This window comes from Thunnus thynnus, chromosome 13, assembly GCF_963924715.1.
Source record: "Thunnus thynnus chromosome 13, fThuThy2.1, whole genome shotgun sequence".
Classification (NCBI taxonomy): domain Eukaryota; kingdom Metazoa; phylum Chordata; class Actinopteri; order Scombriformes; family Scombridae; genus Thunnus; species Thunnus thynnus.
The window spans coordinates 13,114,092-13,140,946 of record NC_089529.1 but is presented as its reverse complement, the minus strand read 5'-3'; the positions used below and the strand labels follow the sequence as shown (position 1 = coordinate 13,140,946).

Here is a 26,855-nt window from a genome sequence, read left to right as displayed (position 1 = left end):
TTGTAGTTAAATGTTTGGAGCTTAGTATTACTCTTACATCTTTATGGGTTTCCTTGAATCTTTTGATCACAAAAGACAGTCAAGTTCCAATGATGGTTTACCTTGTACTGTGACTTTTTTCCTTCAGGGTCAGATTTGGAACTTTCAGTCGAGATGAAAAGCATTGATCATTGAAACCACAGAGGCCCAATGATTTCTTTGAATCTGAAGGGTTGACATGTCTTTTTGCACATGCTTAAGCAGCATTTATCTACCATTTGGCTCTTCTCGTGCGTAAATGTCCTTTGATAATCGGCGTGTGGTGGATTGGTGTGGGAAATACAGAAGATGTGGGGTTTTTTTGTTTGAAGCTAAAGTTGATACCGAGCTAGCCAGGAGTCGAACCTAGAATCTTCTGATCCGTAGTCAGACGCGTTATCCATTGCGCCACTAGCCCTACAGAGAGTGAGAAAATATGGGGCCTCAAACAGGGAAATATGCATGAGCTGTCCAGTTTAAAGTTTTGTCAAATGGAACGGAGGATGGACTAAATGAAAGCACCAAGGTAAAACAGTAACCCTTCCAGCTACTGCCGTGACCCGGATTCGAACCGGGGTTGCTGCGGCCACAACGCAGAGTACTAACCACTATACGATCACGGCCACGCTTCTTTCTTATTACTTTGTTGTTGTAGTTAAATGTTTGGAGCTTAGTATTACTCTTACATCTTTATGGGTTTCCTTGAATCTTTTGATCACAAAAGACAGTCAAGTTCCAATGATGGTTTACCTTGTACTGTGACTTTTTTCCTTCAGGGTCAGATTTGGAACTTTCAGTCGAGATGAAAAGCATTGATCATTGAAACCACAGAGGCCTAATGATTTCTTTGAATCTGAAGGGTTGACATGTCTTTTTGCACATGCTTAAGCAGCATTTGTCTACCATTTGGCTCTTCTCGTGCGTAAATGTCCTTTGATAATCGGCGTGTGGTGGATTGGTGTGGGAAATACAGAAGATGTGGATTTTTTTTGTTTGAAGCTAAAGTTGATACCGAGCTAGCCAGGAGTCGAACCTAGAATGGATAACCCAGACGCGTTATCCATTGCGCCACTAGCCCTACAGAGAGTGAGAAAATATGGGGCCTCAAACAGGGAAATATGCATGAGCTGTCCAGTTTAAAGTTTTGTCAAATGGAACGGAGGATGGACTAAATGAAAGCACCAAGGTAAAACAGTAACCCTTCCAGCTACTGCCGTGACCCGGATTCGAACCGGGGTTGCTGCGGCCACAACGCAGAGTACTAACCACTATACGATCACAGCCACGCTTCTTTCTTATTACTTTGTTGTTGTAGTTAAATGTTTGGAGCTTAGTATTACTCTTACATCTTTATGGGTTTCCTTGAATCTTTTGATCACAAAAGACAGTCAAGTTCCAATGATGGTTTACCTTGTACTGTGACTTTTTTCCTTCAGGGTCAGATTTGGAACTTTCAGTCGAGATGAGAAGCATTGAAGATTCAAACCACAGAGGCCTAATGATTTCTTTGAATCTGAAGGGTTGACATGTCTTTTTGCACATGCTTAAGCAGCATTTATCTACCATTTGGCTCTTCTCGTGCGTAAATGTCCTTTGATAATCGGCGTGTGGTGGATTGGTGTGGGAAATACAGAAGATGTGGGGTTTTTTTGTTTGAAGCTAAAGTTGATACCGAGCTAGCCAGGAGTCGAACCTAGAATGGATAACCCAGACGCGTTATCCATTGCGCCACTAGCCCTACAGAGAGTGAGAAAATATGGGGCCTCAAACAGGGAAATATGCATGAGCTGTCCAGTTTAAAGTTTTGTCAAATGGAACGGAGGATGGACTAAATGAAAGCACCAAGGTAAAACATTAACCCTTCCAGCTACTGCTGTGACCCGGATTCGAACCGGGGTTGCTGCGGCCACAACGCAGAGTACTAACCACTATACGATCACGGCCACGCTTCTTTCTTATTACTTTGTTGTTGTAGTTAAATGTTTGGAGCTTAGTATTACTCTTACATCTTTATGGGTTTCCTTGAATCTTTTGATCACAAAAGACAGTCAAGTTCCAATGATGGTTTACCTTGTACTGTGACTTTTTTCCTTCAGGGTCAGATTTGGAACTTTCAGTCGAGATGAAAAGCATTGAAGATTTAAACCACAGAGGCCTAATGATTTCTTTGAATCTGAAGGGTTGACATGTCTTTTTGCACATGCTTAAGCAGCATTTGTCTACCATTTGGCTCTTCTCGTGCGTAAATGTCCTTTGATAATCGGCGTGTGGTGGATTGGTGTGGGAAATACAGAAGATGTGGATTTTTTTTGTTTGAAGCTAAAGTTGATACCGAGCTAGCCAGGAGTCGAACCTAGAATCTTCTGATCCGTAGTCAGACGCGTTATCCATTGCGCCACTAGCCCTACAGATAGTGAGAAAATATTGGGCCTCAAACAGGGAAATATGCATGAGCTGTCCAGTTTAAAGTTTTGTCAAATGGAACGGAGGATGGACTAAATGAAAGCACCAAGGTAAAACAGTAACCCTTCCAGCTACTGCCGTGACCCGGATTCGAACCGGGGTTGCTGCGGCCACAACGCAGAGTACTAACCACTATACGATCACGGCCACGCTTCTTTCTTATTACTTTGTTGTTGTAGTTAAATGTTTGGAGCTTAGTATTACTCTTACATCTTTATGGGTTTCCTTGAATCTTTTGATCACAAAAGACAGTCAAGTTCCAATGATGGTTTACCTTGTACTGTGACTTTTTTCCTTCAGGGTCAGATTTGGAACTTTCAGTCGAGATGAAAAGCATTGATCATTGAAACCACAGAGGCCCAATGATTTCTTTGAATCTGAAGGGTTGACATGTCTTTTTGCACATGCTTAAGCAGCATTTATCTACCATTTGGCTCTTCTCGTGCGTAAATGTCCTTTGATAATCGGCGTGTGGTGGATTGGTGTGGGAAATACAGAAGATGTGGGGTTTTTTTGTTTGAAGCTAAAGTTGATACCGAGCTAGCCAGGAGTCGAACCTAGAATCTTCTGATCCGTAGTCAGACGCGTTATCCATTGCGCCACTAGCCCTACAGAGAGTGAGAAAATATGGGGCCTCAAACAGGGAAATATGCATGAGCTGTCCAGTTTAAAGTTTTGTCAAATGGAACGGAGGATGGACTAAATGAAAGCACCAAGGTAAAACAGTAACCCTTCCAGCTACTGCCGTGACCCGGATTCGAACCGGGGTTGCTGCGGCCACAACGCAGAGTACTAACCACTATACGATCACGGCCACGAGGCCTTCAAATTACTGTGTTGTTGTAGTTAAATGTTTGGAGCTTAGTATTACTCTTACATCTTTATGGGTTTCCTTGAATCTTTTGATCACAAAAGACAGTCAAGTTCCAATGATGGTTTACCTTGTACTGTGACTTTTTTCCTTCAGGGTCAGATTTGGAACTTTCAGTCGAGATGAAAAGCATTGAAGATTCAAACCACAGAGGCCTAATGATTTCTTTGAATCTGAAGGGTTGACATGTCTTTTTGCACATGCTTAAGCAGCATTTGTCTACCATTTGGCTCTTCTCGTGCGTAAATGTCCTTTGATAATCGGCGTGTGGTGGATTGGTGTGGGAAATACAGAAGATGTGGATTTTTTTTGTTTGAAGCTAAAGTTGATACCGAGCTAGCCAGGAGTCGAACCTAGAATCTTCTGATCCGTAGTCAGACGGGTTATCCATTGCGCCACTAGCCCTACAGAGAGTGAGAAAATATGGGGCCTCAAACAGGGAAATATGCATGAGCTGTCCAGTTTAAAGTTTTGTCAAATGGAACGGAGGATGGACTAAATGAAAGCACCAAGGTAAAACAGTAACCCTTCCAGCTACTGCCGTGACCCGGATTCGAACCGGGGTTGCTGCGGCCACAACGCAGAGTACTAACCACTATACGATCACGGCCACGCTTCTTTCTTATTACTTTGTTGTTGTAGTTAAATGTTTGGAGCTTAGTATTACTCTTACATCTTTATGGGTTTCCTTGAATCTTTTGATCACAAAAGACAGTCAAGTTCCAATGATGGTTTACCTTGTACTGTGACTTTTTTCCTTCAGGGTCAGATTTGGAACTTTCAGTCGAGATGAAAAGCATTGAAGATTCAAACCACAGAGGCCTAATGATTTCTTTGAATCTGAAGGGTTGACATGTCTTTTTGCACATGCTTAAGCAGCATTTGTCTACCATTTGGCTCTTCTCGTGCATAAATGTCCTTTGATAATCGGCGTGTGGTGGATTGGTGTGGGAAATACAGAAGATGTAGATTTTTTTTGTTTGAAGCTAAAGTTGATACCGAGCTAGCCAGGAGTCGAACCTAGAATCTTCTGATCCGTAGTCAGACGCGTTATCCATTGCGCCACTAGCCCTACAGAGAGTGAGAAAATATGGGGCCTCAAACAGGGAAATATGCATGAGCTGTCCAGTTTAAAGTTTTGTCAAATGGAACGGAGGATGGACTAAATGAAAGCACCAAGGTAAAACAGTAACCCTTCCAGCTACTGCCGTGACCCGGATTTGAACCGGGGTTGCTGCGGCCACAACGCAGAGTACTAACCACTATACGATCACGGCCACGCTTCTTTCTTATTACTTTGTTGTTGTAGTTAAATGTTTGGAGCTTAGTATTACTCTTACATCTTTATGGGTTTCCTTGAATCTTTTGATCACAAAAGACAGTCAAGTTCCAATGATGGTTTACCTTGTACTGTGACTTTTTTCCTTCAGGGTCAGATTTGGAACTTTCAGTCGAGATGAAAAGCATTGATCATTGAAACCACAGAGGCCTAATGATTTCTTTGAATCTGAAGGGTTGACATGTCTTTTTGCACATGCTTAAGCAGCATTTATCTACCATTTGGCTCTTCTCGTGCGTAAATGTCCTTTGATAATCGGCGTGTGGTGGATTGGTGTGGGAAATACAGAAGATGTGGGGTTTTTTTGTTTGAAGCTAAAGTTGATACCGAGCTAGCCAGGAGTCGAACCTAGAATCTTCTGATCCGTAGTCAGACGCGTTATCCATTGCGCCACTAGCCCTACAGAGAGTGAGAAAATATGGGGCCTCAAACAGGGAAAATGCATGAGCTGTCCAGTTTAAAGTTTTGTCAAATGGAACGGAGGATGGACTAAATGAAAGCACCAAGGTAAAACAGTAACCCTTCCAGCTACTGCCGTGACCCGGATTCGAACCGGGGTTGCTGCGGCCACAACGCAGAGTACTAACCACTATACGATCACGGCCACGAGGCCTTCAAATTACTGTGTTGTTGTAGTTAAATGTTTGGAGCTTAGTATTACTCTTACATCTTTATGGGTTTCCTTGAATCTTTTGATCACAAAAGACAGTCAAGTTCCAATGATGGTTTACCTTGTACTGTGACTTTTTTCCTTCAGGGTCAGATTTGGAACTTTCAGTCGAGATGAAAAGCATTGAAGATTCAAACCACAGAGGCCTAATGATTTCTTTGAATCTGAAGGGTTGACATGTCTTTTTGCACATGCTTAAGCAGCATTTGTCTACCATTTGGCTCTTCTCGTGCGTAAATGTCCTTTGATAATCGGCGTGTGGTGGATTGGTGTGGGAAATACAGAAGATGTGGGGTTTTTTTGTTTGAAGCTAAAGTTGATACCGAGCTAGCCAGGAGTCGAACCTAGAATCGTCTGATCCGTAGTCAGACGCATTATCCATTGCGCCACTAGCCCTACAGAGAGTGAGAAAATATGGGGCCTCAAACAGGGAAATATGCATGAGCTGTCCAGTTTAAAGTTTTGTCAAATGGAACGGAGGATGGACTAAATGAAAGCACCAAGGTAAAACAGTAACCCTTCCAGCTACTGCCGTGACCCGGATTCGAACCGGGGTTGCTGCGGCCACAACGCAGAGTACTAACCACTATACGATCACGGCCACGCTTCTTTCTTATTACTTTGTTGTTGTAGTTAAATGTTTGGAGCTTAGTATTACTCTTACATCTTTATGGGTTTCCTTGAATCTTTTGATCACAAAAGACAGTCAAGTTCCAATGATGGTTTACCTTGTACTGTGACTTTTTTCCTTCAGGGTCAGATTTGGAACTTTCAGTCGAGATGAAAAGCATTGATCATTGAAACCACAGAGGCCTAATGATTTCTTTGAATCTGAAGGGTTGACATGTCTTTTTGCACATGCTTAAGCAGCATTTATCTACCATTTGGCTCTTCTCGTGCGTAAATGTCCTTTGATAATCGGCGTGTGGTGGATTGGTGTGGGAAATACAGAAGATGTGGGGTTTTTTTGTTTGAAGCTAAAGTTGATACCGAGCTAGCCAGGAGTCGAACCTAGAATCTTCTGATCCGTAGTCAGACGCGTTATCCATTGCGCCACTAGCCCTACAGAGAGTGAGAAAATATGGGGCCTCAAACAGGGAAATATGCATGAGCTGTCCAGTTTAAAGTTTTGTCAAATGGAACGGAGGATGGACTAAATGAAAGCACCAAGGTAAAACAGTAACCCTTCCAGCTACTGCCGTGACCCGGATTCGAACCGGGGTTGCTGCGGCCACAACGCAGAGTACTAACCACTATACGATCACGGCCACGCTTCTTTCTTATTACTTTGTTGTTGTAGTTAAATGTTTGGAGCTTAGTATTACTCTTACATCTTTATGGGTTTCCTTGAATCTTTTGATCACAAAAGACAGTCAAGTTCCAATGATGGTTTACCTTGTACTGTGACTTTTTTCCTTCAGGGTCAGATTTGGAACTTTCAGTCGAGATGAAAAGCATTGATCATTGAAACCACAGAGGCCTAATGATTTCTTTGAATCTGAAGGGTTGACATGTCTTTTTGCACATGCTTAAGCAGCATTTATCTACCATTTGGCTCTTCTCGTGCGTAAATGTCCTTTGATAATCGGCGTGTGGTGGATTGGTGTGGGAAATACAGAAGATGTGGGGTTTTTTTGTTTGAAGCTAAAGTTGATACCGAGCTAGCCAGGAGTCGAACCTAGAATCTTCTGATCCGTAGTCAGACGCGTTATCCATTGCGCCACTAGCCCTACAGAGAGTGAGAAAATATGGGGCCTCAAACAGGGAAATATGCATGAGCTGTCCAGTTTAAAGTTTTGTCAAATGGAACGGAGGATGGACTAAATGAAAGCACCAAGGTAAAACAGTAACCCTTCCAGCTACTGCCGTGACCCGGATTCGAACCGGGGTTGCTGCGGCCACAACGCAGAGTACTAACCACTATACGATCACGGCCACGAGGCCTTCAAATTACTGTGTTGTTGTAGTTAAATGTTTGGAGCTTAGTATTACTCTTACATCTTTATGGGTTTCCTTGAATCTTTTGATCACAAAAGACAGTCAAGTTCCAATGATGGTTTACCTTGTACTGTGACTTTTTTCCTTCAGGGTCAGATTTGGAACTTTCAGTCGAGATGAAAAGCATTGATCATTGAAACCACAGAGGCCTAATGATTTCTTTGAATCTGAAGGGTTGACATGTCTTTTTGCACATGCTTAAGCAGCATTTATCTACCATTTGGCTCTTCTCGTGCGTAAATGTCCTTTGATAATCGGCGTGTGGTGGATTGGTGTGGGAAATACAGAAGATGTGGGGTTTTTTTGTTCGAAGCTAAAGTTGATACCGAGCTAGCCAGGAGTCGAACCTAGAATCTTCTGATCCGTAGTCAGACGCGTTATCCATTGCGCCACTAGCCCCACAGAGAGTGAGAAAATATGGGGCCTCAAACAGGGAAATATGCATGAGCTGTCCAGTTTAAAGTTTTGTCAAATGGAACGGAGGATGGACTAAATGAAAGCACCAAGGTAAAACAGTAACCCTTCCAGCTACTGCCGTGACCCGGATTCGAACCGGGGTTGCTGCGGCCACAACGCAGAGTACTAACCACTATACGATCACGGCCACGAGGCCTTCAAATTACTGTGTTGTTGTAGTTAAATGTTTGGAGCTTAGTATTACTCTTACATCTTTATGGGTTTCCTTGAATCTTTTGATCACAAAAGACAGTCAAGTTCCAATGATGGTTTACCTTGTACTGTGACTTTTTTCCTTCAGGGTCAGATTTGGAACTTTCAGTCCAGATGAAAAGCATTGATCATTGAAACCACAGAGGCCTAATGATTTCTTTGAATCTGAAGGGTTGACATGTCTTTTTGCACATGCTTAAGCAGCATTTGTCTACCATTTGGCTCTTCTCGTGCGTAAATGTCCTTTGATAATCGGCGTGTGGTGGATTGGTGTGGGAAATACAGAAGATGTGGGGTTTTTTTGTTTGAAGCTAAAGTTGATACCGAGCTAGCCAGGAGTCGAACCTAGAATCTTCTGATCCGTAGTCAGACGCGTTATCCATTGCGCCACTAGCCCTACAGAGAGTGAGAAAATATGGGGCCTCAAACAGGGAAATATGCATGAGCTGTCCAGTTTAAAGTTTTGTCAAATGGAACGGAGGATGGACTAAATGAAAGCACCAAGGTAAAACAGTAACCCTTCCAGCTACTGCCGTGACCCGGATTCGAACCGGGGTTGCTGAGGCCACAACGCAGAGTACTAACCACTATACGATCACGGCCACGCTTCTTTCTTATTACTTTGTTGTTGTAGTTAAATGTTTGGAGCTTAGTATTACTCTTACATCTTTATGGGTTTCCTTGAATCTTTTGATCACAAAAGACAGTCAAGTTCCAATGATGGTTTACCTTGTACTGTGACTTTTTTCCTTCAGGGTCAGATTTGGAACTTTCAGTCGAGATGAAAAGCATTGAAGATTCAAACCACAGAGGCCTAATGATTTCTTTGAATCTGAAGGGTTGACATGTCTTTTTGCACATGCTTAAGCAGCATTTGTCTACCATTTGGCTCTTCTCGTGCGTAAATGTCCTTTGATAATCGGCGTGTGGTGGATTGGTGTGGGAAATACAGAAGATGTAGATTTTTTTTGTTTGAAGCTAAAGTTGATACCGAGCTAGCCAGGAGTCGAACCTAGAATCTTCTGATCCGTAGTCAGACGCGTTATCCATTGCGCCACTAGCCCTACAGAGAGTGAGAAAATATGGGGCCTCAAACAGGGAAATATGCATGAGCTGTCCAGTTTAAAGTTTTGTCAAATGGAACGGAGGATGGACTAAATGAAAGCACCAAGGTAAAACAGTAACCCTTCCAGCTACTGCCGTGACCCGGATTCGAACCGGGGTTGCTGCGGCCACAACGCAGAGTACTAACCACTATACGATCACGGCCACGCTTCTTTCTTATTACTTTGTTGTTGTAGTTAAATGTTTGGAGCTTAGTATTACTCTTACATCTTTATGGGTTTCCTTGAATCTTTTGATCACAAAAGACAGTCAAGTTCCAATGATGGTTTACCTTGTACTGTGACTTTTTTCCTTCAGGGTCAGATTTGGAACTTTCAGTCGAGATGAAAAGCATTGATCATTGAAACCACAGAGGCCTAATGATTTCTTTGAATCTGAAGGGTTGACATGTCTTTTTGCACATGCTTAAGCAGCATTTATCTACCATTTGGCTCTTCTCGTGCGTAAATGTCCTTTGATAATCGGCGTGTGGTGGATTGGTGTGGGAAATACAGAAGATGTGGGGTTTTTTTGTTTGAAGCTAAAGTTGATACCGAGCTAGCCAGGAGTCGAACCTAGAATCTTCTGATCCGTAGTCAGACGCGTTATCCATTGCGCCACTAGCCCTACAGAGAGTGAGAAAATATGGGGCCTCAAACAGGGAAATATGCATGAGCTGTCCAGTTTAAAGTTTTGTCAAATGGAACGGAGGATGGACTAAATGAAAGCACCAAGGTAAAACAGTAACCCTTCCAGCTACTGCCGTGACCCGGATTCGAACCGGGGTTGCTGAGGCCACAACGCAGAGTACTAACCACTATACGATCACGGCCACGAGGCCTTCAAATTACTGTGTTGTTGTAGTTAAATGTTTGGAGCTTAGTATTACTCTTACATCTTTATGGGTTTCCTTGAATCTTTTGATCACAAAAGACAGTCAAGTTCCAATGATGGTTTACCTTGTACTGTGACTTTTTTCCTTCAGGGTCAGATTTGGAACTTTCAGTCGAGATGAAAAGCATTGATCATTGAAACCACAGAGGCCTAATGATTTCTTTGAATCTGAAGGGTTGACATGTCTTTTTGCACATGCTTAAGCAGCATTTGTCTACCATTTGGCTCTTCTCGTGCGTAAATGTCCTTTGATAATCGGCGTGTGGTGGATTGGTGTGGGAAATACAGAAGATATAGATTTTTTTTGTTTGAAGCTAAAGTTGATACCGAGCTAGCCAGGAGTCGAACCTAGAATCTTCTGATCCGTAGTCAGACGCGTTATCCATTGCGCCACTAGCCCTACAGAGAGTGAGAAAATATGGGGCCTCAAACAGGGAAATATGCATGAGCTGTCCAGTTTAAAGTTTTGTCAAATGGAACGGAGGATGGACTAAATGAAAGCACCAAGGTAAAACAGTAACCCTTCCAGCTACTGCCGTGACCCGGATTCGAACCGGGGTTGCTGCGGCCACAACGCAGAGTACTAACCACTATACGATCACGGCCATGCTTCTTTCTTATTACTTTGTTGTTGTAGTTAAATGTTTGGAGCTTAGTATTACTCTTACATCTTTATGGGTTTCCTTGAATCTTTTGATCACAAAAGACAGTCAAGTTCCAATGATGGTTTACCTTGTACTGTGACTTTTTTCCTTCAGGGTCAGATTTGGAACTTTCAGTCGAGATGAAAAGCATTGATCATTGAAACCACAGAGGCCTAATGATTTCTTTGAATCTGAAGGGTTGACATGTCTTTTTGCACATGCTTAAGCAGCATTTGTCTACCATTTGGCTCTTCTCGTGCGTAAATGTCCTTTGATAATCGGCGTGTGGTGGATTGGTGTGGGAAATACAGAAGATGTGGGGTTTTTTTGTTTGAAGCTAAAGTTGATACCGAGCTAGCCAGGAGTCGAACCTAGAATCTTCTGATCCGTAGTCAGACGCGTTATCCATTGCGCCACTAGCCCTACAGAGAGTGAGAAAATATGGGGCCTCAAACAGGGAAATATGCATGAGCTGTCCAGTTTAAAGTTTTGTCAAATGGAACGGAGGATGGACTAAATGAAAGCACCAAGGTAAAACAGTAACCCTTCCAGCTACTGCCGTGACCCGGATTCGAACCGGGGTTGCTGCGGCCACAACGCAGAGTACTAACCACTATACGATCACGGCCACGAGGCCTTCAAATTACTGTGTTGTTGTAGTTAAATGTTTGGAGCTTAGTATTACTCTTACATCTTTATGGGTTTCCTTGAATCTTTTGATCACAAAAGACAGTCAAGTTCCAATGATGGTTTACCTTGTACTGTGACTTTTTTCCTTCAGGGTCAGATTTGGAACTTTCAGTCGAGATGAAAAGCATTGATCATTGAAACCACAGAGGCCTAATGATTTCTTTGAATCTGAAGGGTTGACATGTCTTTTTGCACATGCTTAAGCAGCATTTGTCTACCATTTGGCTCTTCTCGTGCGTAAATGTCCTTTGATAATCGGCGTGTGGTGGATTGGTGTGGGAAATACAGAAGATGTGGGGTTTTTTTGTTTGAAGCTAAAGTTGATACCGAGCTAGCCAGGAGTCGAACCTAGAATCTTCTGATCCGTAGTCAGACGCGTTATCCATTGCGCCACTAGCCCTACAGAGAGTGAGAAAATATGGGGCCTCAAACAGGGAAATATGCATGAGCTGTCCAGTTTAAAGTTTTGTCAAATGGAACGGAGGATGGACTAAATGAAAGCACCAAGGTAAAACAGTAACCCTTCCAGCTACTGCCGTGACCCGGATTCGAACCGGGGTTGCTGCGGCCACAACGCAGAGTACTAACCACTATACGATCACGGCCACGAGGCCTTCAAATTACTGTGTTGTTGTAGTTAAATGTTTGGAGCTTAGTATTACTCTTACATCTTTATGGGTTTCCTTGAATCTTTTGATCACAAAAGACAGTCAAGTTCCAATGATGGTTTACCTTGTACTGTGACTTTTTTCCTTCAGGGTCAGATTTGGAACTTTCAGTCGAGATGAAAAGCATTGATCATTGAAACCACAGAGGCCTAATGATTTCTTTGAATCTGAAGGGTTGACATGTCTTTTTGCACATGCTTAAGCAGCATTTATCTACCATTTGGCTCTTCTCGTGCGTAAATGTCCTTTGATAATCGGCGTGTGGTGGATTGGTGTGGGAAATACAGAAGATGTGGGGTTTTTTTGTTTGAAGCTAAAGTTGATACCGAGCTAGCCAGGAGTCGAACCTAGAATCTTCTGATCCGTAGTCAGACGCGTTATCCATTGCGCCACTAGCCCTACAGAGAGTGAGAAAATATGGGGCCTCAAACAGGGAAATATGCATGAGCTGTCCAGTTTAAAGTTTTGTCAAATGGAACGGAGGATGGACTAAATGAAAGCACCAAGGTAAAACAGTAACCCTTCCAGCTACTGCCGTGACCCGGATTCGAACCGGGGTTGCTGCGGCCACAACGCAGAGTACTAACCACTATACGATCACGGCCACGAGGCCTTCAAATTACTGTGTTGTTGTAGTTAAATGTTTGGAGCTTAGTATTACTCTTACATCTTTATGGGTTTCCTTGAATCTTTTGATCACAAAAGACAGTCAAGTTCCAATGATGGTTTACCTTGTACTGTGACTTTTTTCCTTCAGGGTCAGATTTGGAACTTTCAGTCGAGATGAAAAGCATTGATCATTGAAACCACAGAGGCCTAATGATTTCTTTGAATCTGAAGGGTTGACATGTCTTTTTGCACATGCTTAAGCAGCATTTGTCTACCATTTGGCTCTTCTCGTGCGTAAATGTCCTTTGATAATCGGCGTGTGGTGGATTGGTGTGGGAAATACAGAAGATGTAGATTTTTTTTGTTTGAAGCTAAAGTTGATACCGAGCTAGCCAGGAGTCGAACCTAGAATCTTCTGATCCGTAGTCAGACGCGTTATCCATTGCGCCACTAGCCCTACAGAGAGTGAGAAAATATGGGGCCTCAAACAGGGAAATATGCATGAGCTGTCCAGTTTAAAGTTTTGTCAAATGGAACGGAGGATGGACTAAATGAAAGCACCAAGGTAAAACAGTAACCCTTCCAGCTACTGCCGTGACCCGGATTCGAACCGGGGTTGCTGCGGCCACAACGCAGAGTACTAACCACTATACGATCACGGCCACGAGGCCTTCAAATTACTGTGTTGTTGTAGTTAAATGTTTGGAGCTTAGTATTACTCTTACATCTTTATGGGTTTCCTTGAATCTTTTGATCACAAAAGACAGTCAAGTTCCAATGATGGTTTACCTTGTACTGTGACTTTTTTCCTTCAGGGTCAGATTTGGAACTTTCAGTCGAGATGAAAAGCATTGATCATTGAAACCACAGAGGCCTAATGATTTCTTTGAATCTGAAGGGTTGACATGTCTTTTTGCACATGCTTAAGCAGCATTTATCTACCATTTGGCTCTTCTCGTGCGTAAATGTCCTTTGATAATCGGCGTGTGGTGGATTGGTGTGGGAAATACAGAAGATGTGGGGTTTTTTTGTTTGAAGCTAAAGTTGATACCGAGCTAGCCAGGAGTCGAACCTAGAATCTTCTGATCCGTAGTCAGACGCGTTATCCATTGCGCCACTAGCCCTACAGAGAGTGAGAAAATATGGGGCCTCAAACAGGGAAATATGCATGAGCTGTCCAGTTTAAAGTTTTGTCAAATGGAACGGAGGATGGACTAAATGAAAGCACCAAGGTAAAACAGTAACCCTTCCAGCTACTGCCGTGACCCGGATTCGAACCGGGGTTGCTGCGGCCACAACGCAGAGTACTAACCACTATACGATCACGGCCACGAGGCCTTCAAATTACTGTGTTGTTGTAGTTAAATGTTTGGAGCTTAGTATTACTCTTACATCTTTATGGGTTTCCTTGAATCTTTTGATCACAAAAGACAGTCAAGTTCCAATGATGGTTTACCTTGTACTGTGACTTTTTTCCTTCAGGGTCAGATTTGGAACTTTCAGTCGAGATGAAAAGCATTGATCATTGAAACCACAGAGGCCTAATGATTTCTTTGAATCTGAAGGGTTGACATGTCTTTTTGCACATGCTTAAGCAGCATTTGTCTACCATTTGGCTCTTCTCGTGCGTAAATGTCCTTTGATAATCGGCGTGTGGTGGATTGGTGTGGGAAATACAGAAGATGTGGGGTTTTTTTGTTTGAAGCTAAAGTTGATACCGAGCTAGCCAGGAGTCGAACCTAGAATCTTCTGATCCGTAGTCAGACGCGTTATCCATTGCGCCACTAGCCCTACAGAGAGTGAGAAAATATGGGGCCTCAAACAGGGAAATATGCATGAGCTGTCCAGTTTAAAGTTTTGTCAAATGGAACGGAGGATGGACTAAATGAAAGCACCAAGGTAAAACAGTAACCCTTCCAGCTACTGCCGTGACCCGGATTCGAACCGGGGTTGCTGCGGCCACAACGCAGAGTACTAACCACTATACGATCACGGCCACGCTTCTTTCTTATTACTTTGTTGTTGTAGTTAAATGTTTGGAGCTTAGTATTACTCTTACATCTTTATGGGTTTCCTTGAATCTTTTGATCACAAAAGACAGTCAAGTTCCAATGATGGTTTACCTTGTACTGTGACTTTTTTCCTTCAGGGTCAGATTTGGAACTTTCAGTCGAGATGAAAAGCATTGATCATTGAAACCACAGAGGCCTAATGATTTCTTTGAATCTGAAGGGTTGACATGTCTTTTTGCACATGCTTAAGCAGCATTTATCTACCATTTGGCTCTTCTCGTGCGTAAATGTCCTTTGATAATCGGCGTGTGGTGGATTGGTGTGGGAAATACAGAAGATGTGGGGTTTTTTTGTTTGAAGCTAAAGTTGATACCGAGCTAGCCAGGAGTCGAACTTAGAATCTTCTGATCCGTAGTCAGACGCGTTATCCATTGCGCCACTAGCCCTACAGATAGTGAGAAAATATGGGGCCTCAAACAGGGAAATATGCATGAGCTGTCCAGTTTAAAGTTTTGTCAAATGGAACGGAGGATGGACTAAATGAAAGCACCAAGGTAAAACAGTAACCCTTCCAGCTACTGCCGTGACCCGGATTCGAACCGGGGTTGCTGCGGCCACAACGCAGAGTACTAACCACTATACGATCACGGCCACGAGGCCTTCAAATTACTGTGTTGTTGTAGTTAAATGTTTGGAGCTTAGTATTACTCTTACATCTTTATGGGTTTCCTTGAATCTTTTGATCACAAAAGACAGTCAAGTTCCAATGATGGTTTACCTTGTACTGTGACTTTTTTCCTTCAGGGTCAGATTTGGAACTTTCAGTCGAGATGAAAAGCATTGAAGATTCAAACCACAGAGGCCTAATGATTTCTTTGAATCTGAAGGGTTGACATGTCTTTTTGCACATGCTTAAGCAGCATTTGTCTACCATTTGGCTCTTCTCGTGCGTAAATGTCCTTTGATAATCGGCGTGTGGTGGATTGGTGTGGGAAATACAGAAGATGTGGATTTTTTTTGTTTGAAGCTAAAGTTGATACCGAGCTAGCCAGGAGTCGAACCTAGAATCTTCTGATCCGTAGTCAGACGCGTTATCCATTGCGCCACTAGCCCTACAGAGAGTGAGAAAATATGGGGCCTCAAACAGGGAAATATGCATGAGCTGTCCAGTTTAAAGTTTTGTCAAATGGAACGGAGGATGGACTAAATGAAAGCACCAAGGTAAAACAGTAACCCTTCCAGCTACTGCCGTGACCCGGATTCGAACCGGGGTTGCTGAGGCCACAACGCAGAGTACTAACCACTATACGATCACGGCCACGCTTCTTTCTTATTACTTTGTTGTTGTAGTTAAATGTTTGGAGCTTAGTATTACTCTTACATCTTTATGGGTTTCCTTGAATCTTTTGATCACAAAAGACAGTCAAGTTCCAATGATGGTTTACCTTGTACTGTGACTTTTTTCCTTCAGGGTCAGATTTGGAACTTTCAGTCGAGATGAAAAGCATTGAAGATTCAAACCACAGAGGCCTAATGATTTCTTTGAATCTGAAGGGTTGACATGTCTTTTTGCACATGCTTAAGCAGCATTTGTCTACCATTTGGCTCTTCTCGTGCGTAAATGTCCTTTGATAATCGGCGTGTGGTGGATTGGTGTGGGAAATACAGAAGATGTAGATTTTTTTTGTTTGAAGCTAAAGTTGATACCGAGCTAGCCAGGAGTCGAACCTAGAATCTTCTGATCCGTAGTCAGACGTGTTATCCATTGCGCCACTAGCCCTACAGAGAGTGAGAAAATATGGGGCCTCAAACAGGGAAATATGCATGAGCTGTCCAGTTTAAAGTTTTGTCAAATGGAACGGAGGATGGACTAAATGAAAGCACCAAGGTAAAACAGTAACCCTTCCAGCTACTGCCGTGACCCGGATTCGAACCGGGGTTGCTGCGGCCACAACGCAGAGTACTAACCACTATACGATCACGGCCACGCTTCTTTCTTATTACTTTGTTGTTGTAGTTAAATGTTTGGAGCTTAGTATTACTCTTACATCTTTATGGGTTTCCTTGAATCTTTTGATCACAAAAGACAGTCAAGTTCCAATGATGGTTTACCTTGTACTGTGACTTTTTTCCTTCAGGGTCAGATTTGGAACTTTCAGTCGAGATGAAAAGCATTGATCATTGAAACCACAGAGGCCTAATGATTTCTTTGAATCTGAAGGGTTGACATGTCTTTTTGCACATGCTTAAGCAGCATTTATCTACCATTTGGCTCTTCTCGTGCGTAAATGTCCTTTGATAATCGGCGTGTGGTGGATTGGTGTGGGAAATACAGAAGATGTGGATTTTTTTTGTTTGAAGCTAAAGTTGATACCGAGCTAGCCAGGAGTCGAACCTAGAATCTTCTGATCCGTAGTCAGACGCGTTATCCATTGCGCCACTAGCCCTACAGATAGTGAGAAAATATGGGGCCTCAAACAGGGAAATATGCATGAGCTGTCCAGTTTAAAGTTTTGTCAAATGGAACGGAGGATGGACTAAATGAAAGCACCAAGGTAAAACAGTAACCCTTCCAGCTACTGCCGTGACCCGGATTCGAACCGGGGTTGCTGCGGCCACAACGCAGAGTACTAACCACTATACGATCACGGCCACGCTTCTTTCTTATTACTTTGTTGTTGTAGTTAAATGTTTGGAGCTTAGTATTACTCTTACATCTTTATGGGTTTCCTTGAATCTTTTGATCACAAAAGACAGTCAAGTTCCAATGATGGTTTACCTTGTACTGTGACTTTTTTCCTTCAGGGTCAGATTTGGAACTTTCAGTCGAGATGAAAAGCATTGAAGATTCAAACCACAGAGGCCTAATGATTTCTTTGAATCTGAAGGGTTGACATGTCTTTTTGCACATGCTTAAGCAGCATTTGTCTACCATTTGGCTCTTCTCGTGCGTAAATGTCCTTTGATAATCGGCGTGTGGTGGATTGGTGTGGGAAATACAGAAGATGTAGATTTTTTTTGTTTGAAGCTAAAGTTGATACCGAGCTAGCCAGGAGTCGAACCTAGAATCTTCTGATCCGTAGTCAGACGTGTTATCCATTGCGCCACTAGCCCTACAGAGAGTGAGAAAATATGGGGCCTCAAACAGGGAAATATGCATGAGCTGTCCAGTTTAAAGTTTTGTCAAATGGAACGGAGGATGGACTAAATGAAAGCACCAAGGTAAAACAGTAACCCTTCCAGCTACTGCCGTGACCCGGATTCGAACCGGGGTTGCTGCGGCCACAACGCAGAGTACTAACCACTATACGATCACGGCCACGCTTCTTTCTTATTACTTTGTTGTTGTAGTTAAATGTTTGGAGCTTAGTATTACTCTTACATCTTTATGGGTTTCCTTGAATCTTTTGATCACAAAAGACAGTCAAGTTCCAATGATGGTTTACCTTGTACTGTGACTTTTTTCCTTCAGGGTCAGATTTGGAACTTTCAGTCGAGATGAAAAGCATTGATCATTGAAACCACAGAGGCCTAATGATTTCTTTGAATCTGAAGGGTTGACATGTCTTTTTGCACATGCTTAAGCAGCATTTATCTACCATTTGGCTCTTCTCGTGCGTAAATGTCCTTTGATAATCGGCGTGTGGTGGATTGGTGTGGGAAATACAGAAGATGTGGGGTTTTTTGTTTGAAGCTAAAGTTGATACCGAGCTAGCCAGGAGTCGAACCTAGAATCTTCTGATCCGTAGTCAGACGCGTTATCCATTGCGCCACTAGCCCTACAGAGAGTGAGAAAATATGGGGCCTCAAACAGGGAAATATGCATGAGCTGTCCAGTTTAAAGTTTTGTCAAATGGAACGGAGGATGGACTAAATGAAAGCACCAAGGTAAAACAGTAACCCTTCCAGCTACTGCCGTGACCCGGATTCGAACCGGGGTTGCTGCGGCCACAACGCAGAGTACTAACCACTATACGATCACGGCCACGAGGCCTTCAAATTACTGTGTTGTTGTAGTTAAATGTTTGGAGCTTAGTATTACTCTTACATCTTTATGGGTTTCCTTGAATCTTTTGATCACAAAAGACAGTCAAGTTCCAATGATGGTTTACCTTGTACTGTGACTTTTTTCCTTCAGGGTCAGATTTGGAACTTTCAGTCGAGATGAAAAGCATTGATCATTGAAACCACAGAGGCCTAATGATTTCTTTGAATCTGAAGGGTTGACATGTCTTTTTGCACATGCTTAAGCAGCATTTGTCTACCATTTGGCTCTTCTCGTGCGTAAATGTCCTTTGATAATCGGCGTGTGGTGGATTGGTGTGGGAAATACAGAAGATGTAGATTTTTTTTGTTTGAAGCTAAAGTTGATACCGAGCTAGCCAGGAGTCGAACCTAGAATCTTCTGATCCGTAGTCAGACGCGTTATCCATTGCGCCACTAGCCCTACAGAGAGTGAGAAAATATGGGGCCTCAAACAGGGAAATATGCATGAGCTGTCCAGTTTAAAGTTTTGTCAAATGGAACGGAGGATGGACTAAATGAAAGCACCAAGGTAAAACAGTAACCCTTCCAGCTACTGCCGTGACCCGGATTCGAACCGGGGTTGCTGCGGCCACAACGCAGAGTACTAACCACTATACGATCACGGCCACGCTTCTTTCTTATTACTTTGTTGTTGTAGTTAAATGTTTGGAGCTTAGTATTACTCTTACATCTTTATGGGTTTCCTTGAATCTTTTGATCACAAAAGACAGTCAAGTTCCAATGATGGTTTACCTTGTACTGTGACTTTTTTCCTTCAGGGTCAGATTTGGAACTTTCAGTCGAGATGAAAAGCATTGATCATTGAAACCACAGAGGCCTAATGATTTCTTTGAATCTGAAGGGTTGACATGTCTTTTTGCACATGCTTAAGCAGCATTTATCTACCATTTGGCTCTTCTCGTGCGTAAATGTCCTTTGATAATCGGCGTGTGGTGGATTGGTGTGGGAAATACAGAAGATGTGGGGTTTTTTTTGTTTGAAGCTAAAGTTGATACCGAGCTAGCCAGGAGTCGAACCTAGAATCTTCTGATCCGTAGTCAGACGCGTTATCCATTGCGCCACTAGCCCTACAGAGTGAGAAAATATGGGGCCTCAAACAGGGAAATATGCATGAGCTGTCCAGTTTAAAGTTTTGTCAAATGGAACGGAGGATGGACTAAATGAAAGCACCAAGGTAAAACAGTAACCCTTCCAGCTACTGCCGTGACCCGGATTCGAACCGGGGTTGCTGCGGCCACAACGCAGAGTGCTAACCACTATACGATCACGGCCACGAGGCCTTCAAATTACTGTGTTGTTGTAGTTAAATGTTTGGAGCTTAGTATTACTCTTACATCTTTATGGGTTTCCTTGAATCTTTTGATCACAAAAGACAGTCAAGTTCCAATGATGGTTTACCTTGTACTGTGACTTTTTTCCTTCAGGGTCAGATTTGGAACTTTCAGTCGAGATGAAAAGCATTGATCATTGAAACCACAGAGGCCTAATGATTTCTTTGAATCTGAAGGGTTGACATGTCTTTTTGCACATGCTTAAGCAGCATTTATCTACCATTTGGCTCTTCTCGTGCGTAAATGTCCTTTGATAATCGGCGTGTGGTGGATTGGTGTGGGAAATACAGAAGATGTGGGTTTTTTTTTGTTTGAAGCTAAAGTTGATACCGAGCTAGCCAGGAGTCGAACCTAGAATCTTCTGATCCGTAGTCAGACGCGTTATCCATTGCGCCACTAGCCCTACAGAGAGTGAGAAAATATGGGGCCTCAAACAGGGAAATATGCATGAGCTGTCCAGTTTAAAGTTTTGTCAAATGGAACGGAGGATGGACTAAATGAAAGCACCAAGGTAAAACAGTAACCCTTCCAGCTACTGCCGTGACCCGGATTCGAACCGGGGTTGCTGCGGCCACAACGCAGAGTACTAACCACTATACGATCACGGCCACGAGGCCTTCAAATTACTGTGTTGTTGTAGTTAAATGTTTGGAGCTTAGTATTACTCTTACATCTTTATGGGTTTCCTTGAATCTTTTGATCACAAAAGACAGTCAAGTTCCAATGATGGTTTACCTTGTACTGTGACTTTTTTCCTTCAGGGTCAGATTTGGAACTTTCAGTCGAGATGAAAAGCATTGATCATTGAAACCACAGAGGCCTAATGATTTCTTTGAATCTGAAGGGTTGACATGTGTTTTTGCACATGCTTAAGCAGCATTTATCTACCATTTGGCTCTTCTCGTGCGTAAATGTCCTTTGATAATCGGCGTGTGGTGGATTGGTGTGGGAAATACAGAAGATGTGGGGTTTTTTTGTTTGAAGCTAAAGTTGATACCGAGCTAGCCAGGAGTCGAACCTAGAATCTTCTGATCCGTAGTCAGACGCGTTATCCATTGCGCCACTAGCCCTACAGAGTGAGAAAATATGGGGCCTCAAACAGGGAAATATGCATGAGCTGTCCAGTTTAAAGTTTTGTCAAATGGAACGGAGGATGGACTAAATGAAAGCACCAAGGTAAAACAGTAACCCTTCCAGCTACTGCCGTGACCCGGATTCGAACCGGGGTTGCTGCGGCCACAACGCAGAGTGCTAACCACTATACGATCACGGCCACGAGGCCTTCAAATTACTGTGTTGTTGTAGTTAAATGTTTGGAGCTTAGTATTACTCTTACATCTTTATGGGTTTCCTTGAATCTTTTGATCACAAAAGACAGTCAAGTTCCAATGATGGTTTACCTTGTACTGTGACTTTTTTCCTTCAGGGTCAGATTTGGAACTTTCAGTCGAGATGAAAAGCATTGATCATTGAAACCACAGAGGCCTAATGATTTCTTTGAATCTGAAGGGTTGACATGTCTTTTTGCACATGCTTAAGCAGCATTTATCTACCATTTGGCTCTTCTCGTGTGTAAATGTCCTTTGATAATCGGCGTGTGGTGGATTGGTGTGGGAAATACAGAAGATGTGGATTTTTTTTGTTTGAAGCTAAAGTTGATACCGAGCTAGCCAGGAGTCGAACCTAGAATCTTCTGATCCGTAGTCAGACGCGTTATCCATTGCGCCACTAGCCCTACAGAGAGTAAGAAAATATGGGGCCTCAAACAGGGAAATATGCATGAGCTGTCCAGTTTAAAGTTTTGTCAAATGGAACGGAGGATGGACTAAATGAAAGCACCAAGGTAAAACAGTAACCCTTCCAGCTACTGCCGTGACCCGGATTCGAACCGGGGTTGCTGCGGCCACAACGCAGAGTACTAACCACTATACGATCACGGCCACGAGGCCTTCAAATTACTGTGTTGTTGTAGTTAAATGTTTGGAGCTTAGTATTACTCTTACATCTTTATGGGTTTCCTTGAATCTTTTGATCACAAAAGACAGTCAAGTTCCAATGATGGTTTACCTTGTACTGTGACTTTTTTCCTTCAGGGTCAGATTTGGAACTTTCAGTCGAGATGAAAAGCATTGAAGATTCAAACCACAGAGGCCTAATGATTTCTTTGAATCTGAAGGGTTGACATGTCTTTTTGCACATGCTTAAGCAGCATTTGTCTACCATTTGGCTCTTCTCGTGCGTAAATGTCCTTTGATAATCGGCATGTGGTGGATTGGTGTCGGAAATACAGAAGATGTGGATTTTTTTTGTTTGAAGCTAAAGTTGATACCGAGCTAGCCAGGAGTCGAACCTAGAATCTTCTGATCCGTAGTCAGACGCGTTATCCATTGCGCCACTAGCCCTACAGATAGTGAGAAAATATGGGGCCTCAAACAGGGAAATATGCATGAGCTGTCCAGTTTAAAGTTTTGTCAAATGGAACGGAGGATGGACTAAATGAAAGCACCAAGGTAAAACAGTAACCCTTCCAGCTACTGCCGTGACCCGGATTCGAACCGGGGTTGCTGCGGCCACAACGCAGAGTACTAACCACTATACGATCACGGCCACGCTTCTTTCTTATTACTTTGTTGTTGTAGTTAAATGTTTGGAGCTTAGTATTACTCTTACATCTTTATGGGTTTCCTTGAATCTTTTGATCACAAAAGACAGTCAAGTTCCAATGATGGTTTACCTTGTACTGTGACTTTTTTCCTTCAGGGTCAGATTTGGAACTTTCAGTCGAGATGAAAAGCATTGAAGATTCAAACCACAGAGGCCTAATGATTTCTTTGAATCTGAAGGGTTGACATGTCTTTTTGCACATGCTTAAGCAGCATTTGTCTACCATTTGGCTCTTCTCGTGCGTAAATGTCCTTTGATAATCGGCGTGTGGTGGATTGGTGTGGGAAATACAGAAGATGTGGATTTTTTTTGTTTGAAGCTAAAGTTGATACCGAGCTAGCCAGGAGTCGAACCTAGAATCTTCTGATCCGTAGTCAGACGCGTTATCCATTGCGCCACTAGCCCTACAGATAGTGAGAAAATATGGGGCCTCAAACAGGGAAATATGCATGAGCTGTCCAGTTTAAAGTTTTGTCAAATGGAACGGAGGATGGACTAAATGAAAGCACCAAGGTAAAACAGTAACCCTTCCAGCTACTGCCGTGACCCGGATTCGAACCGGGGTTGCTGCGGCCACAACGCAGAGTACTAACCACTATACGATCACGGCCACGAGGCCTTCAAATTACTGTGTTGTTGTAGTTAAATGTTTGGAGCTTAGTATTACTCTTACATCTTTATGGGTTTCCTTGAATCTTTTGATCACAAAAGACAGTCAAGTTCCAATGATGGTTTACCTTGTACTGTGACTTTTTTCCTTCAGGGTCAGATTTGGAACTTTCAGTCGAGATGAAAAGCATTGAAGATTCAAACCACAGAGGCCTAATGATTTCTTTGAATCTGAAGGGTTGACATGTCTTTTTGCACATGCTTAAGCAGCATTTGTCTACCATTTGGCTCTTCTCGTGCGTAAATGTCCTTTGATAATCGGCGTGTGGTGGATTGGTGTGGGAAATACAGAAGATGTGGATTTTTTTTGTTTGAAGCTAAAGTTGATACCGAGCTAGCCAGGAGTCGAACCTGGAATCTTCTGATCCGTAGTCAGACGCGTTATCCATTGCGCCACTAGCCCTACAGAGAGTGAGAAAATATGGGGCCTCAAACAGGGAAATATGCATGAGCTGTCCAGTTTAAAGTTTTGTCAAATGGAACGGAGGATGGACTAAATGAAAGCACCAAGGTAAAACAGTAACCCTTCCAGCTACTGCCGTGACCCGGATTCGAACCGGGGTTGCTGCGGCCACAACGCAGAGTACTAACCACTATACGATCACGGCCACGCTTCTTTCTTATTACTTTGTTGTTGTAGTTAAATGTTTGGAGCTTAGTATTACTCTTACATCTTTATGGGTTTCCTTGAATCTTTTGATCACAAAAGACAGTCAAGTTCCAATGATGGTTTACCTTGTACTGTGACTTTTTTCCTTCAGGGTCAGATTTGGAACTTTCAGTCGAGATGAAAAGCATTGATCATTGAAACCACAGAGGCCTAATGATTTCTTTGAATCTGAAGGGTTGACATGTCTTTTTGCACATGCTTAAGCAGCATTTATCTACCATTTGGCTCTTCTCGTGCGTAAATGTCCTTTGATAATCGGCGTGTGGTGGATTGGTGTGGGAAATACAGAAGATGTGGGGTTTTTTTGTTTGAAGCTAAAGTTGATACCGAGCTAGCCAGGAGTCGAACCTAGAATCTTCTGATCCGTAGTCAGACGCGTTATCCATTGCGCCACTAGCCCTACAGAGAGTGAGAAAATATGGGGCCTCAAACAGGGAAATATGCATGAGCTGTCCAGTTTAAAGTTTTGTCAAATGGAACGGAGGATGGACTAAATGAAAGCACCAAGGTAAAACAGTAACCCTTCCAGCTACTGCCGTGACCCGGATTCGAACCGGGGTTGCTGCGGCCACAACGCAGAGTACTAACCACTATACGATCACGGCCACGAGGCCTTCAAATTACTGTGTTGTTGTAGTTAAATGTTTGGAGCTTAGTATTACTCTTACATCTTTATGGGTTTCCTTGAATCTTTTGATCACAAAAGACAGTCAAGTTCCAATGATGGTTTACCTTGTACTGTGACTTTTTTCCTTCAGGGTCAGATTTGGAACTTTCAGTCGAGATGAAAAGCATTGATCATTGAAACCACAGAGGCCTAATGATTTCTTTGAATCTGAAGGGTTGACATGTCTTTTTGCACATGCTTAAGCAGCATTTGTCTACCATTTGGCTCTTCTCGTGCGTAAATGTCCTTTGATAATCGGCGTGTGGTGGATTGGTGTGGGAAATACAGAAGATGTAGATTTTTTTTGTTTGAAGCTAAAGTTGATACCGAGCTAGCCAGGAGTCGAACCTAGAATCTTCTGATCCGTAGTCAGACGCGTTATCCATTGCGCCACTAGCCCTACAGAGAGTGAGAAAATATGGGGCCTCAAACAGGGAAATATGCATGAGCTGTCCAGTTTAAAGTTTTGTCAAATGGAACGGAGGATGGACTAAATGAAAGCACCAAGGTAAAACAGTAACCCTTCCAGCTACTGCCGTGACCCGGATTCGAACCGGGGTTGCTGCGGCCACAACGCAGAGTACTAACCACTATACGATCACGGCCACGCTTCTTTCTTATTACTTTGTTGTTGTAGTTAAATGTTTGGAGCTTAGTATTACTCTTACATCTTTATGGGTTTCCTTGAATCTTTTGATCACAAAAGACAGTCAAGTTCCAATGATGGTTTACCTTGTACTGTGACTTTTTTCCTTCAGGGTCAGATTTGGAACTTTCAGTCGAGATGAAAAGCATTGATCATTGAAACCACAGAGGCCTAATGATTTCTTTGAATCTGAAGGGTTGACATGTCTTTTTGCACATGCTTAAGCAGCATTTATCTACCATTTGGCTCTTCTCGTGCGTAAATGTCCTTTGATAATCGGCGTGTGGTGGATTGGTGTGGGAAATACAGAAGATGTGGGGTTTTTTTGTTTGAAGCTAAAGTTGATACCGAGCTAGCCAGGAGTCGAACCTAGAATCTTCTGATCCGTAGTCAGACGCGTTATCCATTGCGCCACTAGCCCTACAGAGAGTGAGAAAATATGGGGCCTCAAACAGGGAAATATGCATGAGCTGTCCAGTTTAAAGTTTTGTCAAATGGAACGGAGGATGGACTAAATGAAAGCACCAAGGTAAAACAGTAACCCTTCCAGCTACTGCCGTGACCCGGATTCGAACCGGGGTTGCTGCGGCCACAACGCAGAGTACTAACCACTATACGATCACGGCCACGAGGCCTTCAAATTACTGTGTTGTTGTAGTTAAATGTTTGGAGCTTAGTATTACTCTTACATCTTTATGGGTTTCCTTGAATCTTTTGATCACAAAAGACAGTCAAGTTCCAATGATGGTTTACCTTGTACTGTGACTTTTTTCCTTCAGGGTCAGATTTGGAACTTTCAGTCGAGATGAAAAGCATTGAAGATTCAAACCACAGAGGCCTAATGATTTCTTTGAATCTGAAGGGTTGACATGTCTTTTTGCACATGCTTAAGCAGCATTTGTCTACCATTTGGCTCTTCTCGTGCGTAAATGTCCTTTGATAATCGGCGTGTGGTGGATTGGTGTGGGAAATACAGAAGATGTGGATTTTTTTTGTTTGAAGCTAAAGTTGATACCGAGCTAGCCAGGAGTCGAACCTAGAATCTTCTGATCCGTAGTCAGACGCGTTATCCATTGCGCCACTAGCCCTACAGAGAGTGAGAAAATATGGGGCCTCAAACAGGGAAATATGCATGAGCTGTCCAGTTTAAAGTTTTGTCAAATGGAACGGAGGATGGACTAAATGAAAGCACCAAGGTAAAACAGTAACCCTTCCAGCTACTGCCGTGACCCGGATTCGAACCGGGGTTGCTGCGGCCACAACGCAGAGTACTAACCACTATACGATCACGGCCACGCTTCTTTCTTATTACTTTGTTGTTGTAGTTAAATGTTTGGAGCTTAGTATTACTCTTACATCTTTATGGGTTTCCTTGAATCTTTTGATCACAAAAGACAGTCAAGTTCCAATGATGGTTTACCTTGTACTGTGACTTTTTTCCTTCAGGGTCAGATTTGGAACTTTCAGTCGAGATGAAAAGCATTGAAGATTCAAACCACAGAGGCCTAATGA

General features: G+C 42.9%; 1 protein-coding gene and 73 non-coding genes across 80 annotated transcripts in view; 1 reads left to right on the top strand and 73 right to left on the bottom strand.

Moving 5' to 3' along the window:
• The window catches only part of LOC137195582 (cilia- and flagella-associated protein 54-like), a 74,608-nt gene that overhangs the window by 27,633 nt on the left and 20,120 nt on the right, over window positions 1-26,855 (top strand). The gene's annotated exons all lie outside the window — the stretch shown is intronic.
• trnar-acg (transfer RNA arginine (anticodon ACG)) lies at window positions 364-436 on the bottom strand. The gene has a single exon. It is a non-coding gene; the product is annotated as a tRNA-Arg (tRNA).
• trnah-gug (transfer RNA histidin (anticodon GUG)) lies at window positions 570-641 on the bottom strand. Its single transcript has one exon. It is a non-coding gene; the product is annotated as a tRNA-His (tRNA).
• Window positions 1,230-1,301, bottom strand: trnah-gug (transfer RNA histidin (anticodon GUG)). The gene has a single exon. It is a non-coding gene; the product is annotated as a tRNA-His (tRNA).
• Window positions 2,351-2,423, bottom strand: trnar-acg (transfer RNA arginine (anticodon ACG)). The gene has a single exon. It is a non-coding gene; the product is annotated as a tRNA-Arg (tRNA).
• trnah-gug (transfer RNA histidin (anticodon GUG)) lies at window positions 2,557-2,628 on the bottom strand. The gene has a single exon. It is a non-coding gene; the product is annotated as a tRNA-His (tRNA).
• On the bottom strand, window positions 3,018-3,090 carry trnar-acg (transfer RNA arginine (anticodon ACG)). The gene has a single exon. It is a non-coding gene; the product is annotated as a tRNA-Arg (tRNA).
• Window positions 3,224-3,295, bottom strand: trnah-gug (transfer RNA histidin (anticodon GUG)). Its single transcript has one exon. It is a non-coding gene; the product is annotated as a tRNA-His (tRNA).
• trnar-acg (transfer RNA arginine (anticodon ACG)) lies at window positions 3,685-3,757 on the bottom strand. Its single transcript has one exon. It is a non-coding gene; the product is annotated as a tRNA-Arg (tRNA).
• On the bottom strand, window positions 3,891-3,962 carry trnah-gug (transfer RNA histidin (anticodon GUG)). The gene has a single exon. It is a non-coding gene; the product is annotated as a tRNA-His (tRNA).
• On the bottom strand, window positions 4,352-4,424 carry trnar-acg (transfer RNA arginine (anticodon ACG)). Its single transcript has one exon. It is a non-coding gene; the product is annotated as a tRNA-Arg (tRNA).
• Window positions 4,558-4,629, bottom strand: trnah-gug (transfer RNA histidin (anticodon GUG)). Its single transcript has one exon. It is a non-coding gene; the product is annotated as a tRNA-His (tRNA).
• Window positions 5,019-5,091, bottom strand: trnar-acg (transfer RNA arginine (anticodon ACG)). The gene has a single exon. It is a non-coding gene; the product is annotated as a tRNA-Arg (tRNA).
• Window positions 5,224-5,295, bottom strand: trnah-gug (transfer RNA histidin (anticodon GUG)). The gene has a single exon. It is a non-coding gene; the product is annotated as a tRNA-His (tRNA).
• trnah-gug (transfer RNA histidin (anticodon GUG)) lies at window positions 5,891-5,962 on the bottom strand. Its single transcript has one exon. It is a non-coding gene; the product is annotated as a tRNA-His (tRNA).
• trnar-acg (transfer RNA arginine (anticodon ACG)) lies at window positions 6,352-6,424 on the bottom strand. The gene has a single exon. It is a non-coding gene; the product is annotated as a tRNA-Arg (tRNA).
• trnah-gug (transfer RNA histidin (anticodon GUG)) lies at window positions 6,558-6,629 on the bottom strand. Its single transcript has one exon. It is a non-coding gene; the product is annotated as a tRNA-His (tRNA).
• Window positions 7,019-7,091, bottom strand: trnar-acg (transfer RNA arginine (anticodon ACG)). Its single transcript has one exon. It is a non-coding gene; the product is annotated as a tRNA-Arg (tRNA).
• On the bottom strand, window positions 7,225-7,296 carry trnah-gug (transfer RNA histidin (anticodon GUG)). Its single transcript has one exon. It is a non-coding gene; the product is annotated as a tRNA-His (tRNA).
• trnar-acg (transfer RNA arginine (anticodon ACG)) lies at window positions 7,686-7,758 on the bottom strand. Its single transcript has one exon. It is a non-coding gene; the product is annotated as a tRNA-Arg (tRNA).
• On the bottom strand, window positions 7,892-7,963 carry trnah-gug (transfer RNA histidin (anticodon GUG)). Its single transcript has one exon. It is a non-coding gene; the product is annotated as a tRNA-His (tRNA).
• trnar-acg (transfer RNA arginine (anticodon ACG)) lies at window positions 8,353-8,425 on the bottom strand. Its single transcript has one exon. It is a non-coding gene; the product is annotated as a tRNA-Arg (tRNA).
• trnar-acg (transfer RNA arginine (anticodon ACG)) lies at window positions 9,020-9,092 on the bottom strand. Its single transcript has one exon. It is a non-coding gene; the product is annotated as a tRNA-Arg (tRNA).
• Window positions 9,226-9,297, bottom strand: trnah-gug (transfer RNA histidin (anticodon GUG)). Its single transcript has one exon. It is a non-coding gene; the product is annotated as a tRNA-His (tRNA).
• trnar-acg (transfer RNA arginine (anticodon ACG)) lies at window positions 9,687-9,759 on the bottom strand. Its single transcript has one exon. It is a non-coding gene; the product is annotated as a tRNA-Arg (tRNA).
• trnar-acg (transfer RNA arginine (anticodon ACG)) lies at window positions 10,354-10,426 on the bottom strand. Its single transcript has one exon. It is a non-coding gene; the product is annotated as a tRNA-Arg (tRNA).
• On the bottom strand, window positions 10,560-10,631 carry trnah-gug (transfer RNA histidin (anticodon GUG)). Its single transcript has one exon. It is a non-coding gene; the product is annotated as a tRNA-His (tRNA).
• On the bottom strand, window positions 11,021-11,093 carry trnar-acg (transfer RNA arginine (anticodon ACG)). Its single transcript has one exon. It is a non-coding gene; the product is annotated as a tRNA-Arg (tRNA).
• Window positions 11,227-11,298, bottom strand: trnah-gug (transfer RNA histidin (anticodon GUG)). The gene has a single exon. It is a non-coding gene; the product is annotated as a tRNA-His (tRNA).
• On the bottom strand, window positions 11,688-11,760 carry trnar-acg (transfer RNA arginine (anticodon ACG)). The gene has a single exon. It is a non-coding gene; the product is annotated as a tRNA-Arg (tRNA).
• trnah-gug (transfer RNA histidin (anticodon GUG)) lies at window positions 11,894-11,965 on the bottom strand. The gene has a single exon. It is a non-coding gene; the product is annotated as a tRNA-His (tRNA).
• Window positions 12,355-12,427, bottom strand: trnar-acg (transfer RNA arginine (anticodon ACG)). Its single transcript has one exon. It is a non-coding gene; the product is annotated as a tRNA-Arg (tRNA).
• On the bottom strand, window positions 12,561-12,632 carry trnah-gug (transfer RNA histidin (anticodon GUG)). Its single transcript has one exon. It is a non-coding gene; the product is annotated as a tRNA-His (tRNA).
• Window positions 13,022-13,094, bottom strand: trnar-acg (transfer RNA arginine (anticodon ACG)). The gene has a single exon. It is a non-coding gene; the product is annotated as a tRNA-Arg (tRNA).
• trnah-gug (transfer RNA histidin (anticodon GUG)) lies at window positions 13,228-13,299 on the bottom strand. The gene has a single exon. It is a non-coding gene; the product is annotated as a tRNA-His (tRNA).
• On the bottom strand, window positions 13,689-13,761 carry trnar-acg (transfer RNA arginine (anticodon ACG)). The gene has a single exon. It is a non-coding gene; the product is annotated as a tRNA-Arg (tRNA).
• Window positions 13,895-13,966, bottom strand: trnah-gug (transfer RNA histidin (anticodon GUG)). The gene has a single exon. It is a non-coding gene; the product is annotated as a tRNA-His (tRNA).
• Window positions 14,356-14,428, bottom strand: trnar-acg (transfer RNA arginine (anticodon ACG)). Its single transcript has one exon. It is a non-coding gene; the product is annotated as a tRNA-Arg (tRNA).
• On the bottom strand, window positions 14,562-14,633 carry trnah-gug (transfer RNA histidin (anticodon GUG)). Its single transcript has one exon. It is a non-coding gene; the product is annotated as a tRNA-His (tRNA).
• On the bottom strand, window positions 15,023-15,095 carry trnar-acg (transfer RNA arginine (anticodon ACG)). Its single transcript has one exon. It is a non-coding gene; the product is annotated as a tRNA-Arg (tRNA).
• On the bottom strand, window positions 15,229-15,300 carry trnah-gug (transfer RNA histidin (anticodon GUG)). Its single transcript has one exon. It is a non-coding gene; the product is annotated as a tRNA-His (tRNA).
• On the bottom strand, window positions 15,690-15,762 carry trnar-acg (transfer RNA arginine (anticodon ACG)). Its single transcript has one exon. It is a non-coding gene; the product is annotated as a tRNA-Arg (tRNA).
• Window positions 16,357-16,429, bottom strand: trnar-acg (transfer RNA arginine (anticodon ACG)). Its single transcript has one exon. It is a non-coding gene; the product is annotated as a tRNA-Arg (tRNA).
• trnah-gug (transfer RNA histidin (anticodon GUG)) lies at window positions 16,563-16,634 on the bottom strand. The gene has a single exon. It is a non-coding gene; the product is annotated as a tRNA-His (tRNA).
• trnar-acg (transfer RNA arginine (anticodon ACG)) lies at window positions 17,024-17,096 on the bottom strand. Its single transcript has one exon. It is a non-coding gene; the product is annotated as a tRNA-Arg (tRNA).
• trnah-gug (transfer RNA histidin (anticodon GUG)) lies at window positions 17,230-17,301 on the bottom strand. Its single transcript has one exon. It is a non-coding gene; the product is annotated as a tRNA-His (tRNA).
• trnar-acg (transfer RNA arginine (anticodon ACG)) lies at window positions 17,691-17,763 on the bottom strand. Its single transcript has one exon. It is a non-coding gene; the product is annotated as a tRNA-Arg (tRNA).
• Window positions 17,897-17,968, bottom strand: trnah-gug (transfer RNA histidin (anticodon GUG)). The gene has a single exon. It is a non-coding gene; the product is annotated as a tRNA-His (tRNA).
• On the bottom strand, window positions 18,357-18,429 carry trnar-acg (transfer RNA arginine (anticodon ACG)). Its single transcript has one exon. It is a non-coding gene; the product is annotated as a tRNA-Arg (tRNA).
• On the bottom strand, window positions 18,563-18,634 carry trnah-gug (transfer RNA histidin (anticodon GUG)). The gene has a single exon. It is a non-coding gene; the product is annotated as a tRNA-His (tRNA).
• On the bottom strand, window positions 19,024-19,096 carry trnar-acg (transfer RNA arginine (anticodon ACG)). Its single transcript has one exon. It is a non-coding gene; the product is annotated as a tRNA-Arg (tRNA).
• trnah-gug (transfer RNA histidin (anticodon GUG)) lies at window positions 19,230-19,301 on the bottom strand. Its single transcript has one exon. It is a non-coding gene; the product is annotated as a tRNA-His (tRNA).
• Window positions 19,692-19,764, bottom strand: trnar-acg (transfer RNA arginine (anticodon ACG)). Its single transcript has one exon. It is a non-coding gene; the product is annotated as a tRNA-Arg (tRNA).
• Window positions 19,896-19,967, bottom strand: trnah-gug (transfer RNA histidin (anticodon GUG)). The gene has a single exon. It is a non-coding gene; the product is annotated as a tRNA-His (tRNA).
• On the bottom strand, window positions 20,358-20,430 carry trnar-acg (transfer RNA arginine (anticodon ACG)). Its single transcript has one exon. It is a non-coding gene; the product is annotated as a tRNA-Arg (tRNA).
• On the bottom strand, window positions 20,564-20,635 carry trnah-gug (transfer RNA histidin (anticodon GUG)). Its single transcript has one exon. It is a non-coding gene; the product is annotated as a tRNA-His (tRNA).
• On the bottom strand, window positions 21,025-21,097 carry trnar-acg (transfer RNA arginine (anticodon ACG)). Its single transcript has one exon. It is a non-coding gene; the product is annotated as a tRNA-Arg (tRNA).
• On the bottom strand, window positions 21,229-21,300 carry trnah-gug (transfer RNA histidin (anticodon GUG)). The gene has a single exon. It is a non-coding gene; the product is annotated as a tRNA-His (tRNA).
• On the bottom strand, window positions 21,690-21,762 carry trnar-acg (transfer RNA arginine (anticodon ACG)). The gene has a single exon. It is a non-coding gene; the product is annotated as a tRNA-Arg (tRNA).
• trnah-gug (transfer RNA histidin (anticodon GUG)) lies at window positions 21,896-21,967 on the bottom strand. The gene has a single exon. It is a non-coding gene; the product is annotated as a tRNA-His (tRNA).
• On the bottom strand, window positions 22,357-22,429 carry trnar-acg (transfer RNA arginine (anticodon ACG)). Its single transcript has one exon. It is a non-coding gene; the product is annotated as a tRNA-Arg (tRNA).
• Window positions 22,563-22,634, bottom strand: trnah-gug (transfer RNA histidin (anticodon GUG)). Its single transcript has one exon. It is a non-coding gene; the product is annotated as a tRNA-His (tRNA).
• trnar-acg (transfer RNA arginine (anticodon ACG)) lies at window positions 23,024-23,096 on the bottom strand. The gene has a single exon. It is a non-coding gene; the product is annotated as a tRNA-Arg (tRNA).
• On the bottom strand, window positions 23,230-23,301 carry trnah-gug (transfer RNA histidin (anticodon GUG)). Its single transcript has one exon. It is a non-coding gene; the product is annotated as a tRNA-His (tRNA).
• Window positions 23,691-23,763, bottom strand: trnar-acg (transfer RNA arginine (anticodon ACG)). Its single transcript has one exon. It is a non-coding gene; the product is annotated as a tRNA-Arg (tRNA).
• trnah-gug (transfer RNA histidin (anticodon GUG)) lies at window positions 23,897-23,968 on the bottom strand. Its single transcript has one exon. It is a non-coding gene; the product is annotated as a tRNA-His (tRNA).
• trnar-acg (transfer RNA arginine (anticodon ACG)) lies at window positions 24,358-24,430 on the bottom strand. Its single transcript has one exon. It is a non-coding gene; the product is annotated as a tRNA-Arg (tRNA).
• On the bottom strand, window positions 24,564-24,635 carry trnah-gug (transfer RNA histidin (anticodon GUG)). The gene has a single exon. It is a non-coding gene; the product is annotated as a tRNA-His (tRNA).
• trnar-acg (transfer RNA arginine (anticodon ACG)) lies at window positions 25,025-25,097 on the bottom strand. The gene has a single exon. It is a non-coding gene; the product is annotated as a tRNA-Arg (tRNA).
• Window positions 25,231-25,302, bottom strand: trnah-gug (transfer RNA histidin (anticodon GUG)). Its single transcript has one exon. It is a non-coding gene; the product is annotated as a tRNA-His (tRNA).
• On the bottom strand, window positions 25,692-25,764 carry trnar-acg (transfer RNA arginine (anticodon ACG)). The gene has a single exon. It is a non-coding gene; the product is annotated as a tRNA-Arg (tRNA).
• Window positions 25,898-25,969, bottom strand: trnah-gug (transfer RNA histidin (anticodon GUG)). The gene has a single exon. It is a non-coding gene; the product is annotated as a tRNA-His (tRNA).
• Window positions 26,359-26,431, bottom strand: trnar-acg (transfer RNA arginine (anticodon ACG)). The gene has a single exon. It is a non-coding gene; the product is annotated as a tRNA-Arg (tRNA).
• On the bottom strand, window positions 26,565-26,636 carry trnah-gug (transfer RNA histidin (anticodon GUG)). Its single transcript has one exon. It is a non-coding gene; the product is annotated as a tRNA-His (tRNA).